The following is a 13,067-nucleotide window of genomic DNA, read 5'->3' as shown; positions in this document are numbered from 1 at the left end:
TTCACTATGTTGGCCAGGCTGGTCTTGAACTCCTGACCTCGCGATCCACCCATCTCGGCCTCCAAAAGTGCTGGGATTACAGGTGTGAGCCTCCACGCCCGGCCAGCCAAGCTCTTTTCTTTTCTGCACATCCCCTGTCCTAATGTAGTCGTAACTTTCATAGTTTTGGTCCTACTTTGGATGCAGTTGAGTATATATCTTCTTCATTAAATGCTCTAGCCTAGGAATGTTTCCATGTGGTTGCCTAAATTATGTCTTGTTTATTGCTGAAATTATTTTGTTGTCTTCCAAATTATGTCATGGAGGTTTGTACTTACTTAATCGATACCTTTCAGCCAGCTGGCTAAGCTCCCCTCAGAGTTCCTTTGTTTACAAACATCCTGGTGAAGTATGTCATGTGCCTGTGATTGGCAGGTGTGAGAGAAATAGATGCTGGTTCTGGAAGGCTCCTGCCTGTGGCTTTCCCCCGTGAGTTTTCATCAGCTTTTCAATGTATCTGTTTTACTGGGCAGTCTTCAGACTCTGGCCCCAGTTCCTCTTGTTTCTTATGGCTGGTATCAAACCTCGCACATCACCCTGGTGGTGTGGTTTTATTGGTGCCAACCTTCCTTAGTGGTGGGATGAGTTTCTAATCCAGTTTGCATTGCCAGTGTGGCTATGAAGCTCCGGGGGTGGGGTCCCCGCTTTCGTCATCAGTTCCAGGTGCTCAGCTTCTCCCTCTGGGTGCTGGCAGTTGTGGATGTGGGTGGCTGTTACTCAGTGCTTGGGCCATCTGGCCCTTCCTTTCTGTTCTCTTTTCCCCACCACCCAGGCTCCGGCCGTTATTTTCTCTTCTTATCTTTATTTTTTTTGAGACAGGGTTTTGCTCTGACACCCAGGCTGGAGTGCAGTGGTGTGATCTCGGCTCACTGCAACCTCCGCCTCCCGAGTTCAAATAATTCTTCCACCTCAGCCTTCTGAATAGCTGGAATTAAGGCACATGCCACTGCACTGGGCTAATTTTTGCATTTTTTGGTAGAGACGCAGTTTTGCTATGTTGCCTGGACTGGTCTTGAACTCCTGGGTCCAAGCGATCCTCCCACCTCAGCCTCCCAAAGTGCTAGGATTACAGGCGTGAGCCCCTGCACCCGGCATCCTTATTTTCTTATGCCTTGACTTCTGCTTCTTCTCTAGATGTTCTCCCTTCTTCTGAGCTCTTTAAACTCAAATTCAACCATAGCCAGACCCATGGCTACCCATCCTAATACACCATTCTCATCCTCCAGTACCTCCTCTTCAGAAAGACATCAAATGACTCCCCGCAGCTGCAGAATGCCACCGAGTTCCTCACCTGGGCAGTCAGAGCTTCTTGCAGCCTTGGGGCCCACAGGACTGCTGCTTGAAATCTGCCCTCTAGCTACTCAGGCCTTTCCTGCTCCCGAAGAGACCATTGAAATTCTTGAGTCTTAAAAATATGTGTACCTTTTGACTCCATTGCTGGAAATCCAGTCTAAGGAAATAATCCACAAAATGGAAACAGCTATAATGTTTACACACTCTTTCCAGCATTGTTTTAAATAGCATGAAAGTGTAAACAAGATATACGTCAAACAATATGGAAAAGATTTGATGCATTATTGTGGATCTTCTCACTGGAATTTGAAGCACACATTCAAAATGATAATTATGATGACAATTCAACACCAGGATAAACACTTAAGAAACAGAATGAAGAGGACTAGGGAGCTGCCAGCTACAGAGCCCAGTGTGTGTCCCAGCACATATTCGGTGTTTTGCTCACCTCCCACAGACAAGGAAACCCACAGAGGGTGTGGCACACCTGCCTGAGGTCACATAGCTCATGGTCCCAGTTTTGCTGAATTCCAAGGCATGTTCTTCTTATGCTATAAAATACAAAACTGTGTATGTAATTTAAGCTATTTAATACTTTATTTTTAGACAGAGTCTCGCTCTGCTTCCCAGTCTGGAGTACAGTGGTGCAATCTCAGCTCACTGCAACCTCCACCTCCCAGGCTCAAGTGATCCTCCCACCTCAGCCTCCCAAATAGCTGGACTACAGGTGTGTGACACCGTGCCTGGCTAATTTTTGTACTTTTTGTAGAGGTGGAGTTTTGCCATGTTTCCCAGGCTGGTCTCGGACTCCTAAGCTCAAGTAATCCACCTGCCTCAGTCTTTATTGTGCCTTTTGTCTCCAACTAGACTGTAAGAGCCTCCAAACCAGTCCTGTCTTGGCAATGTCTCATATTGCCAGGTAGCTCTTGGCACAGTGGGAGGACCCGTAATGGATACTCAATATATGAGTCAGCAAATCTTATTCTCCCTCCAGTTGTGACCAACCTGGTGTGGGGCTGGTTGGTCACTCTAGGGGGTGGCAGGAGAGGCTCTGGCATGATGCTGGGATGCTCTTGTGCTCCCATGGCTCATCAGGCTCCTGAGCCAGAATCCTCCACCAGTTACCACCTCTACTCAAAGGAAGCATCTTTGGCTGAGCACAGTGGCTCATGCCTGTAAACCCAGCACTTTGGGAGGCCGAGGAGGGTGGATCACTTGAGGTCAGGAGTTCAAGACCAGCCTGACCAACATGGCGAAATCCCATCTCTACTAAAATACAAAAGTTAGCCAGGCATGGTGGCGGGTGCCTGTAATCGCAGCTACTCAGGAGGCTGAGGCAGGAGAATTGCTTGAACCCGGGAGGCAGAGGTTGCAGTGAGCCAAGTTCGCACCACTACACTCCAGTCTGGTTGACAGAGTGAGACTCCATCTCAAAAAAAAAAAGAAAGAAGCATCTTTGCCTTCACTATCTGCCAACTTTTTTTTTTTGAGACAGAATCTTTCTGTGTCGCCCAGGCTGGAGTACCATGGCACGATCTAGGCTCACTGCAACCTCCATCTCCCAGGTTCAAGTGATTCTCCTGCCTCAGCCTCTTGAGTAGCTGGGACTACAGGCGTATGTGCCACATTAGGCTAATTCTTGTATTTTTAGTAGAGATGGAGTTTTACCATGTTGGCCAGGCTGGTCTCGAACTCCTGACCTCAAGTGATCCTCCTGTCTCCACCTCCTAAAGTGCTGGAATTACAGGCATGAGCCACCATGCCTGGCCTATCTGCCAATTTTTAAAAAACTTTTTATTTTGAAATATGGATTCATGGGCAGTTGCAAAAAAAGGCACAGAGAGGTCCTGTGTACCCTTCACCCAGCCTCCCCCAGTGTGAACATCTGCATAACTATAGTTCAGTATCCACACTAGGAACTTGATGGTGGTACCATCCACAGAGCCCATTCAGATTACATCAGTTACACATGACTTTTCAAGAATAATCTGTTCTGGAAATTGTCCTTTCCTACTTGAGCACATTTTCTTCATATCCCCACCTGGAATATTTACTCTTAGTTCAAATCTCCCACATCTCCGAAGTCAGAGGGCCTCCCTGGCTCTGTTCCTGACTCTGTTCCTCACTTCCTGTGTGATCGTGGGTGAATCAGGCAACCTCTCTGAGCCCTGGTTTTCTCTTCTGAAGACAGACAATACTAACCTCATGGTATTTTATTTTTTTAACAAAGTGCTCAAGTTAGGCAGTTAAAATAATAGGCAGTCAGGAAATGTCTGTTTTCTTTACACCCTTTCTGACATGGAAAACCCTCTTTCTCACCAAACAATGGAATCCTTCTCTTTTAAATAATGTTCAAAATTAGTCTCCTCTGACACCTTCTATCCCATCTCTAGTTTCCTCAGCAACCCTGCTCTGTGTGTGTGTGACAGTTAATTCGTATGATCCTGATTATATGTTCCATGTTCCTGGTGAATGTATTTTCAATTCTATTTTTTACCTACCAATAATACAAGGTATTTGCAGGCAAAGACCTCAGTTCTTTAATTTTACAAGTCAACATATGAGATAAGAGCCTAGGTTTAGTGCCATCTGTAAAACAAGGATAACTGTATCAACCTCATAGGCTTTTTGTAAAGATTAAAATGAAAGAATGCATAATGCCTGGAACAGACAAGCTCAAAACACGTTAGCTGTTGCTGACGGTCATCATGACGCCCTTTCACTTGTGTTTCCTCATGGAGCTTTGTCCTTGGGCAGGGTCTCATTCTGTCACTCAGGCTAGAGTGTAGTGGTATGCAGTGCAGTGGTATGATCACGGCTCACTGCAGCCTTGACCTCCTAGTCTCAAGCAATCCTCCCACCTCAGCCTCCCAAGTAGCTGGGACTACAGGCATGCGCCACCATGCCTGGCTGATTTTATTTTTATTTTTAGAGATGAGGTCTCACTTTGTTGCCCTGGCTGGTCTCAAACTCCTGGGCTCAAGTGATCCTCCCACCTTGACCTCCCAAAGTATTGAGATTACAGATGTGAGCCACCATGCCTGGCCTTGGATTTAGATGTCTTAACCGTGATTGGTACTTCACATCCAAGAATAAAATAAAGATAAAGGACATTAAGGGCTATCGTTGCTCCAACATTCCATTTTTTTCTACCCTGCCTTTTTTCTCCTAAGTTGGGAAAAAGATTTTAATAATAATTATCATAGTAATACTGATGATGATGATGATGATGAAAGCTAACAATTACTGAGTTCTTATTGTGTGCCAGGAATAGTTGTAAGAACTTCACCGTGTTAACTTATCTAGTCTTCACCACAACCCTATTAAGTAGATTCCCTTCCTCCCATTTTGCAGATAAGTAGACCAAGGCACACAAGATTGTACAGCTTGCCAAAGCTGGAACTGTATTTGAAACCAGGCTTTCTATTTCCCCAAAATGGTTGGGATAAAATTTTCCTGCTGTTAGTGGTCCCGAGAGACAGAGAATGGAAAAACATTCTGTTTATTTTCATCTATTCTTTGCTTGAAGAGCATATCGAAGCCGAAAGAAGCCTGTAGTTCGTGAAGAATTGAAGCCCTGACATTAAATCAATCAGACACTTTTCTCTCCTTTTAAATTCCCATCCTCAATTAAGGTGGCAATCAGATTAACCAAGATTGGCCGGAAACGGGTGAGCATCTCGGAAGCTCCAGAGCTCCAAAAGGTCAGGCCACTGACAGCTACTGATTTGTCTGTTACTTCAGGCAAGTCTCACCCACACTGTCTCCCCAGGGAGAATTCAGCTGCTGTTTAATTCTACTCCCAGTAAGATCTGTTTGGAAACTCAAATCCTGCCTCCTTCCCCAAATTCATTTTCATGAGCATTTCTTCTTGATCTCTTCAATCCTGAATCTTTCCCAGACGAGATATAGGTCCCGGCCCCTGCAGATGTGCCCCTCTGCTGCACACCAGTCCTGCAGCCACGTGGTGCTGTTCGATTTCCTTATCACCAATAAAACAAAACCAGGCTCTGCCTGTATGATTCCTGGCTTTAATAACCAAAGGCAAATTGCTGCGTCACTCAGAATAATGAAAAACTGGAAACAACAGAGAATGATTAAATAAATCAGGATCCAGTCAAAAGATGAAATAATAAGTAGCCATTAAAATTAAGTTTTGAAACATTTTCTTTTCTTTTCTTTTTTTTTTTGAGATGGAGTCTTGCTGTTGTCGCCTAGGCTGGAGTGCAATGGCACGATCTCGGCTCGTTGCAACCTCTGCCTCCTGGGTTCAAGCGATTCTCCTGCCTCAGCCTCCTGAGTAGCTGGGATTATAGGCGCCCGCCACCATGCCCAGCTAATTTTTTTGTGTATTTTTAGTAGAGACAGGGTTTTGCCATGTTGGCCAGGCTAGTCTTGAACTCCTGACCTCCTGATCCACCTGCCTTGGCCTCCCAAAGTGTTGGAATTACAGGCATGAGCCACCATGCCTGGCCAAAAAATCTTCAGTAAGAAAGTAAGTGCTCACAATATAAGAAGAAATTAGGTTTTAACACTATCCTGTAGGATCCCTATTTTATGCATATATATTTAAAAATATACATAAACATGGACACAAAAACTAGAACAAATACACTGAAATTCTAATAGTTATCTTTGAATTACATGATTCTAAGTGATGTTCATTTTCTTTTTTCCCCCGTTTTATAAATTTATACCTGTGAGCATCTATTCCTTTTAAATTCAGAAGCAAGGAAAAAGGGAAAAGAAAAGAGGGAACATTTTTGTTTTTCTTAAAATTGTCCCTATTGGAGGGTTATTGATTTTTTGTTTCATGGATTCACCAGTACTTACCAGCTGTCTCCACCCCTCACATCTCACATGTCACCTCTTCCAGGAAGCCTTCCTAGATTCATTAAACTCAGAGATTTCTTCAGTTTTATGGACTCCTTAGTCTCATTGTGACATATCCTTGACCTTAAATGTGTGCAGGTTTTGTGTCCCCAGCTAGAGAGTAAGTTCCTCGATGGCAGAACCTGTCTATTTTAAACTTCCTTCTCTTCCCCACGCTACCCAGCAAGTGCCCTGCAAACTGCTGGGGTCCATTAATGTCAGTGAACACAAGTGCCTCGTGGAAGGCACTTGAATGAGACGCACCTCTCTCTCTGAGCTTTGTTCCATTTCCTCCAATTCATTTGAAGGGGGTGTCCATGCCATTAGCCCTGGGTCAGATTTTATTGTAAATTGTTTAAAAAGAATTCCATTTGCTTTGGTAGGAATGATCAAGTCCAGCCCTTGTCTTTACAAGAAGATTATAAAGCTGAGAAAATAAATACAAACTATATTGAGCAAAAAGGCATTTTTCTTGGTGAATGGGGATGAGGGAGTTGATGTTTATAAGAAGGAAAGGAAAGGCCAGGAGGGGAGGTGACTTCCCCGAGTCTCACGCTGATCAAAGGCAGGTGAAGTCACACATCACGCCAGCTTTCCTCCAGCCCTGCTGGGCTCAGGATACTGTATTGAGGTCAGAAGAAAATGAGACCTAGGAATTTACAGTTTATCTTGGGAGAAGAAACGATGAGTCACTGAAATAACTTCGCCTGAACAAGCAGTGGGAGAAGATTATATAAGGTGATACAGTGCGAAGGATGCACAGAGGTTGAGCTGGCAGAGAGCACGCTGTGCCTGTGGTCGGAGGGTGTTCTTCATGGAAGGCTTCCAGGGAGCTCAGCAGGTGTCAGGATCCGCCAGGTGTCAGGTCCGTGGCGCTGACTCTCCTGCTCTTTCAACATCTCCAGCTTGTGACCGGTCCCCGTCACCCAAACATCCTCTCATTCACAGCTACGGGGCTCCCCCAATCTGCTTCTCTTCCAGCCTCCCAGACCTTCTCACTGTGGATTCTGGCTGCTGGACACAGAGTATTCCAGGAGGCAGGGCATGGGTGAGAGGACCCCCTACAGTGGAGGAAGGACTTGAAGATGAAGCAACTGTCCCCACCTCTATTGGGGCATCCCTTGTTAAATCCTAAGTTGAAGGGTTGACATTTAATGCAGCACAGGCCATGCTACCTGCTTGACCATGAAGCAAACTAAATTAAATATTTGCCTTAGAGCTACATAAAGAATGAATTGAAGCGATGAGACTGGCCAGGTGCCCGGGACTGAGTGGCAGGTGTTAAGGAGGCTTCCAGCAAGGTGGCTGTGGCAAAGGAGAGCACAAGATAAACTTGGGAAATTGTTAGAGATATGTTTTTTCGAAAGTGATGGAAGAATTAGGGAAGTTTCATGGCAGAGAAGAACATGCTATGTGACCTTGGGCAGGGCACTTAACCTCTCTGATCCTGCCTTTTTATGTGTAAAATGAGAATAATAGTATCTACTTTATGGGGTTGTTACAAGTCTTATATAAAATATTTGTAAAGTGCTTGTCCTAGTGCTTAGTGCAGAGCTGGTGGTAAACCCTGGAATTTTTTAAAATTTATTTTATTTGTAGGACTCTTATCAATGAAGAACTTTGTATCCAACAATAATAAACAGACATATTGCAAGTTACATTTTGTAGAAGAAGCAAATAAGACTGGCTGCAACAAAAGAAATTAGATACCTGCATTCTAGATTCTTTATACAAACAGTCCGTTCTATAAATAGTAGAATTAAATGCAAACCAAATGCTTTTAAAAGTTTGTATACCTACATGGCAATTACAATCTCCACATGCTAAAAAGAACAATAACACAGAACACAGCATTCTTAATGATTATAGCACATTTAACACCTTCAGCCATCCTCTGGGTTTTCAGATCATATTGGCAACTGAAATTTCACATCCACATGCGCTTGCTTGGCTAAGGTCACTGTTTCAGAGAGCCTTCTGACCATTCTAGCAGCTTCCTCCAAGTGGTCACAAGCAAGAATTTTAAGCCCACTGTCTACTCTCGGTGCCTTAGCATCATCAACTCGTGTACCTTGTAACCCCCACAACAGGTATTTTAATTTCCACATCTTTTACTGCCGTGACTGTACCCTGTGCAAAAACACCACACTGCATGATTCCTCCAAAAATGTTGACCAGAATAGCCAGTACCTTTTTATCTGAAGTGATATGCTTAAGTGCTTTTGTTACTTGATGGACTGTAGCACCACCACCACCATCAAGGAAGTTGGCTGGAGTCTCTCCCCAAAGCTTTTTTTTTTTTTTTTTTTTTTTTTTGAGACGGAGTTTTGTTCTTGTTGTCCAGGCTGGAGTGCAGTGGCACCATCTTGGCTCACTGCAACCTCCGCCTCCCGGGTTCAAGCGATTCTGCTGCCTCAGCCTCCTGAGTAGCTGGGATTACAGGTGCCCGCCATCACACCTGGCTAACTTTTGTATTTTTTGTAGATACGGGTTCACCATGTTGGCCAGGCTGTTCTCGACCTCCTGACCTCAGGTGATGTGCCCACTTCGGCCTCCTAAAGTGCTGGGATTACAGGCATGAGCCACCACGCCCAGCCCCTGAAGTTTTATTACATCCATTGTGGCCATGGCCAAACCAGCACCATTTGCTAGACAGTCTATATTTCCACTGAGGTCAATGTAGTTGAGATCTGCCTTAGCAGCATCTTTGTCACTTTCATCTTCCTGGGTTCAGTTCTATAAATCAAAGATTTTCTTTTGGTGATAGGCTGAATTAGAGTCAAAATCGATCTTTGCATCCATCACAGCACAACTCCATCTGAATCTTCCACTGTTGGATTTATTTCTTATCATGGTTGCATCATATTTCAGAAAAAGGCTGTAAAGCTTGACCGTGTTTTCTGCTGCAGAATCCACAGTATTAGGTGGAAATCCCATCTTCTGTTCAAGCCGGAGAGCTTGTTCCTTTTTGATGCCTTCTACGATATCAACACGTTCTTTAATTGCATCAGGAGTCTCAGCAGCAACATCTGCAATGTTGACATCACCATGTGAATTTCCTATTAATACAGGACCTTGAAATGACCTTTCCATCACTATTGCAGAGTAGTCTTCTCCCCTGGGGTACTTTCGCTCCAATGCTTGATTGCATATTCTGCCCTTTTCTCCCATTTGCTTTTTGAACAACTTTTTCCCAATCATTTGTGAGGAAACATCTTTTGCTTCTTCTGGAGAGAAAACTGTCTTCACTCCTCCTTTGAGGCCACTTTCAAATGTTCCTTTTCCTCTACCATCCACTAAAACCTGCGCCTTCATCTCAACATCTTTTGAACCTGCTTCTTACTACTTGTGAGTCCCAGAGAACTTGCCAGCAGTACTCATAGTTACAGTTTATCCTGCACATGTTATTTCTTTCTTCTGTACCTACTTTTTTGGCAATTGCATAAGCTTCATCTGGTGACTTTGCCACACATATCCTTTGGGAACAGAGATGCCAGCTTCTTGCAATAATTCCATACTCATGTATTCATGTAGTGAGAGATTCCTGTGCTGTTTTTGCTGTACTTGGAGTCCATGGTTATTCAACAATCCAGAACCTCCTAGAGCTTGAGCAGTGGCCCACAGGGCCATCCAGAGCAGGTGGCTCCGAAGGGTGGCTGTAGCCAACAGCCGCCTGTAGAACATGGAGGCTGCCATTTCTGAGTCAGACCCATCCCTTCGGTGCCTTCTGCAGCCATACAGGCCCCTGGAATTTTTTTAGATTTTAAAATCAGCATGAGAGAGACCAGAGTGGCAATGAAGAAGAGGAAATAAATCAAAGGAAATAATGTATCTCAGTGGGCCTGGCAGGTGATGCTGGGTTACTAGTAGGGAGTTTGGGGGAAGGGACCTAGATTTTGAAAAGTATGATGTAGTGTTTGAGACTTTGTTTGTTTCAAACCACCAATCGCCCTGAGTAGGGGGTGGCTGTGATCAAGGGGACAGCTCAGTCAGGCAAACAGGATCCAGCAAGCAGGCCAAAGAAGAAACAGGGCTGCGACACCTAGGGGTCATGGGGACCCAGATGCTGCTGGTGGCCCAGGTGAGGGTCCTGCGTCCTCTGTGGTGAGGCTGCCAGCAGCTGCAGGATCTGCTCTCACATGTTGGACAGACAAGGAGCTGGTGGCATCTCACCCTGGCTGTGTGCCGGAATTGTGTTGGAGCATTTTAAACACCTCTGGGTCCTCTTCACAGCACAGGGGTCATTCTGATGAGCAGCCAGGATTACCGCCACAGGCCAAGCCAGGAGCCAGCTAAGGGGGTTGGGGGAGTGAGGACAAAGCAGTCTAGAGGCCTTGGGCGGACAGGAGGAACTCTGACCCAGGCTCCCTGATGTCCAGCATGTCTGCCTGGAGAGAGACTGGTCCCAGTGAGCCAGGCCTCAGGAGCTACAGGTGTTGGCAGCCCTAGAAGATGGGCTGGGCACCAAGTTCAGGAACAGGAGCCAACTGTTCTATAACAGGAACTTTTCCCCAGAGCTACCCTGGGAGCACTATCTTGCAAGCACCCGGAGATCCTTTGCTAAGTGCCTCATAGACTTTGACTTACTGACTTTGAAATTACTGACCTTGAAATTCATCATTGCTTTTCTGCTCAATCACACCGTCGTCCCTTCATTTGACAAACCTGTATGAGCACCCCCTGCCACCACCACCCGTGGGTTGGACCCTATTCCAGCCCTGGGACACAGTGGGGACAAATGGACGAAGGTCCCATACTTGAGGAGCTTACCTTCTAGTGGGGAGATGGAGTGTAGACACGATGAACTGTGTCCATTGGTAAAAAGCACTATGAAAAGGAATAAATCAGGACAGAAAATTAAAGTGGAATGCTGGTCAGGGAAGCTCTTTCCAGCTCGGTGACATTTGGGCAGAGACCTTAGGGACATGAGAGTGGGAGGCCAGAGGACATGGGAAAGAACATTCCAGACAGGGGGTTTGGGGCAAAATGAGCCATTGAGGGAGGTCTCACCATTCTTATGGTTTTAAAGGAGGAAGCTGCCAAAATCATGTCATTGAACATTTGGTTTATTCCTACCAATTTGCCTTTTCAGTGGCAGTGCAGCTACATACTAGGGAATTGGCCATATCACGTTTCCCTCTCTTCCTTAAAATAGGTATGAAAATATCAGGTAAGACAGCTCCTAGTGACAGAAGAGGATCCTTCATAAATTTACCTTCGGCTACTATGGTTGGATCTGCCAGACACTATCCCCAGAGAGTGAAAGACGACCCGTTGGAAAGTGCTTCTGTCTTAGAAATAAAATGGCTCAGAATTAAATGATTCTTTTATAAGCATATAGTTGTGAGTTAAACTCCACAATTTGTATTATGAATACTAACATTAAGAATAAATACCTTGGCCGGGCACGGTGGCTCACGCCTGTAATCCCAGCACTTTGGGAGGCCGAGGCGGGCGGATCACAAGGTCAGGAGATCGAGACCACGGTGAAACCCTGTCTCTACTAAAAATACAAAAAATTAGCCGGGCGCGGTTGTGGGCGCCTGTAGTCCCAGCTACTCGGGAGGCTGAGGCAGGAGAATGGCGTGAACCCGGGAGGCGGAGCTTGCAGTGAGCTGAGATCGCGCCACTGCACTCCAGCCTGGGCGACAGAGCGAGACTCCGTCTCAAAAAAAAAAAAAAGAATAAATACCATCAGAGTAAGATTGAAGAAATATATAAAAACATATTACTTAGTGTCTAGTTACAATGAACTGTTTTTAGTTTCTTTTTAATGTCTATTATTTGTTTCTTTCCTAGCTGGGTTTTGTGGCTACTTAGAATTCACCATTGTTGGGTTGGAAGCTTTCTAGGGGTGCTTGTGCTTGTGGGTTCCCAGCACCCCCAAGCTGCTTTGGGACCCAGAGGCTGGGCGCTCCTGACCAAAGCTCCCCCAGCTGTCCTCTTGGAGAGGAGAACTGGGAATCTCCTGCCGTCAGCTTCGATTACCTATCCAGGAAGTGTGGACTATTGCACAGGGCCAGAGAGTAAGAAATGAGAAGAGCTAGGATTTCATCCTAAGCCTGTCTGACCTCCAAGCCCAGATTCTTAACCACCATGCTCTGGTGGTTTGCAAACTCAAAGAGTGGTCCTAGGACCAGGGGCATCAGCATCCCCTGGGAACCTCAAAGAAATGCAGAGTCTCAGGCCTCACCCCAGAGTCTAATCGGAGCTTGCATTTTAACCAGATCCCCAAGGGACTCGTGCACTCTACAGCCTGAGATGCACTGGCCTAGTGGTTCTCTTTCCACATAGGCCTCAGTTTCCCTAGCTCTGTGACAATGGTAACGCATCGCTTCCCTGTTTTATATTTCAGAACATGGACTCTGAAGGTAGATTTTTGGGGTTCAGATTCTAGTCTGCCATTTATTAGCTGTGTGGCTCTAGGCAGGTAACTTAACCACTTAATGACTCAGTTTTCTCATCTATAAAATGGTGATAAAAATAGTACCTATGCTGGGGCTGGGCGCGGTGGCTCACGCCTGTAATCCCAGCACTTTGGGAGGCCGAAGCGGATGGATCACGAGGTCAGGAGATCGAGACCATCCTGGCTAACACGGTGAAACCCCGTCTCTACTAAAAATACAAAAAAATTAGCCGGGCGTGGTGGCGGGTGCCTGTAGTCCCAGCTACTCTGGAGGCTGAGGCAGGAGAGTAGCATGAATCCGGGAGGCAGAACTTGCAGTGAGCAGAGATTGTGCCACTGCACTCCAGGCTGGGCGACAAAGCAAGACTCTGTCTAAAAAAAACAAATAGTACCTATGCCCTGGGTTTGTGAACCCAGAACATCTGAGACAGGTCTCAGTAAATTAATTAATTTATTT

At 45.6% G+C, this 13,067-nt stretch overlaps 1 protein-coding gene and 1 pseudogene across 19 annotated transcripts in view; one reads left to right on the top strand and one right to left on the bottom strand.

Moving 5' to 3' along the window:
• Positions 1–13,067, top strand: part of EFR3B (EFR3 homolog B) — a 114,438-nt gene that overhangs the window by 28,460 nt on the left and 72,911 nt on the right. The window lies entirely within an intron of this gene.
• LOC100427294 (succinate--CoA ligase [ADP-forming] subunit beta, mitochondrial-like) lies at positions 8,003–9,909 on the bottom strand (annotated as a pseudogene).

The sequence above is a fragment of the Macaca mulatta genome, chromosome 13 (genome assembly GCF_049350105.2).
Source record: "Macaca mulatta isolate MMU2019108-1 chromosome 13, T2T-MMU8v2.0, whole genome shotgun sequence".
In the NCBI taxonomy this organism is placed as follows: domain Eukaryota; kingdom Metazoa; phylum Chordata; class Mammalia; order Primates; family Cercopithecidae; genus Macaca; species Macaca mulatta.
The sequence above is the reverse complement of the archived record's forward strand: the minus strand, read 5'-3'. Positions and strand labels throughout refer to the sequence as shown.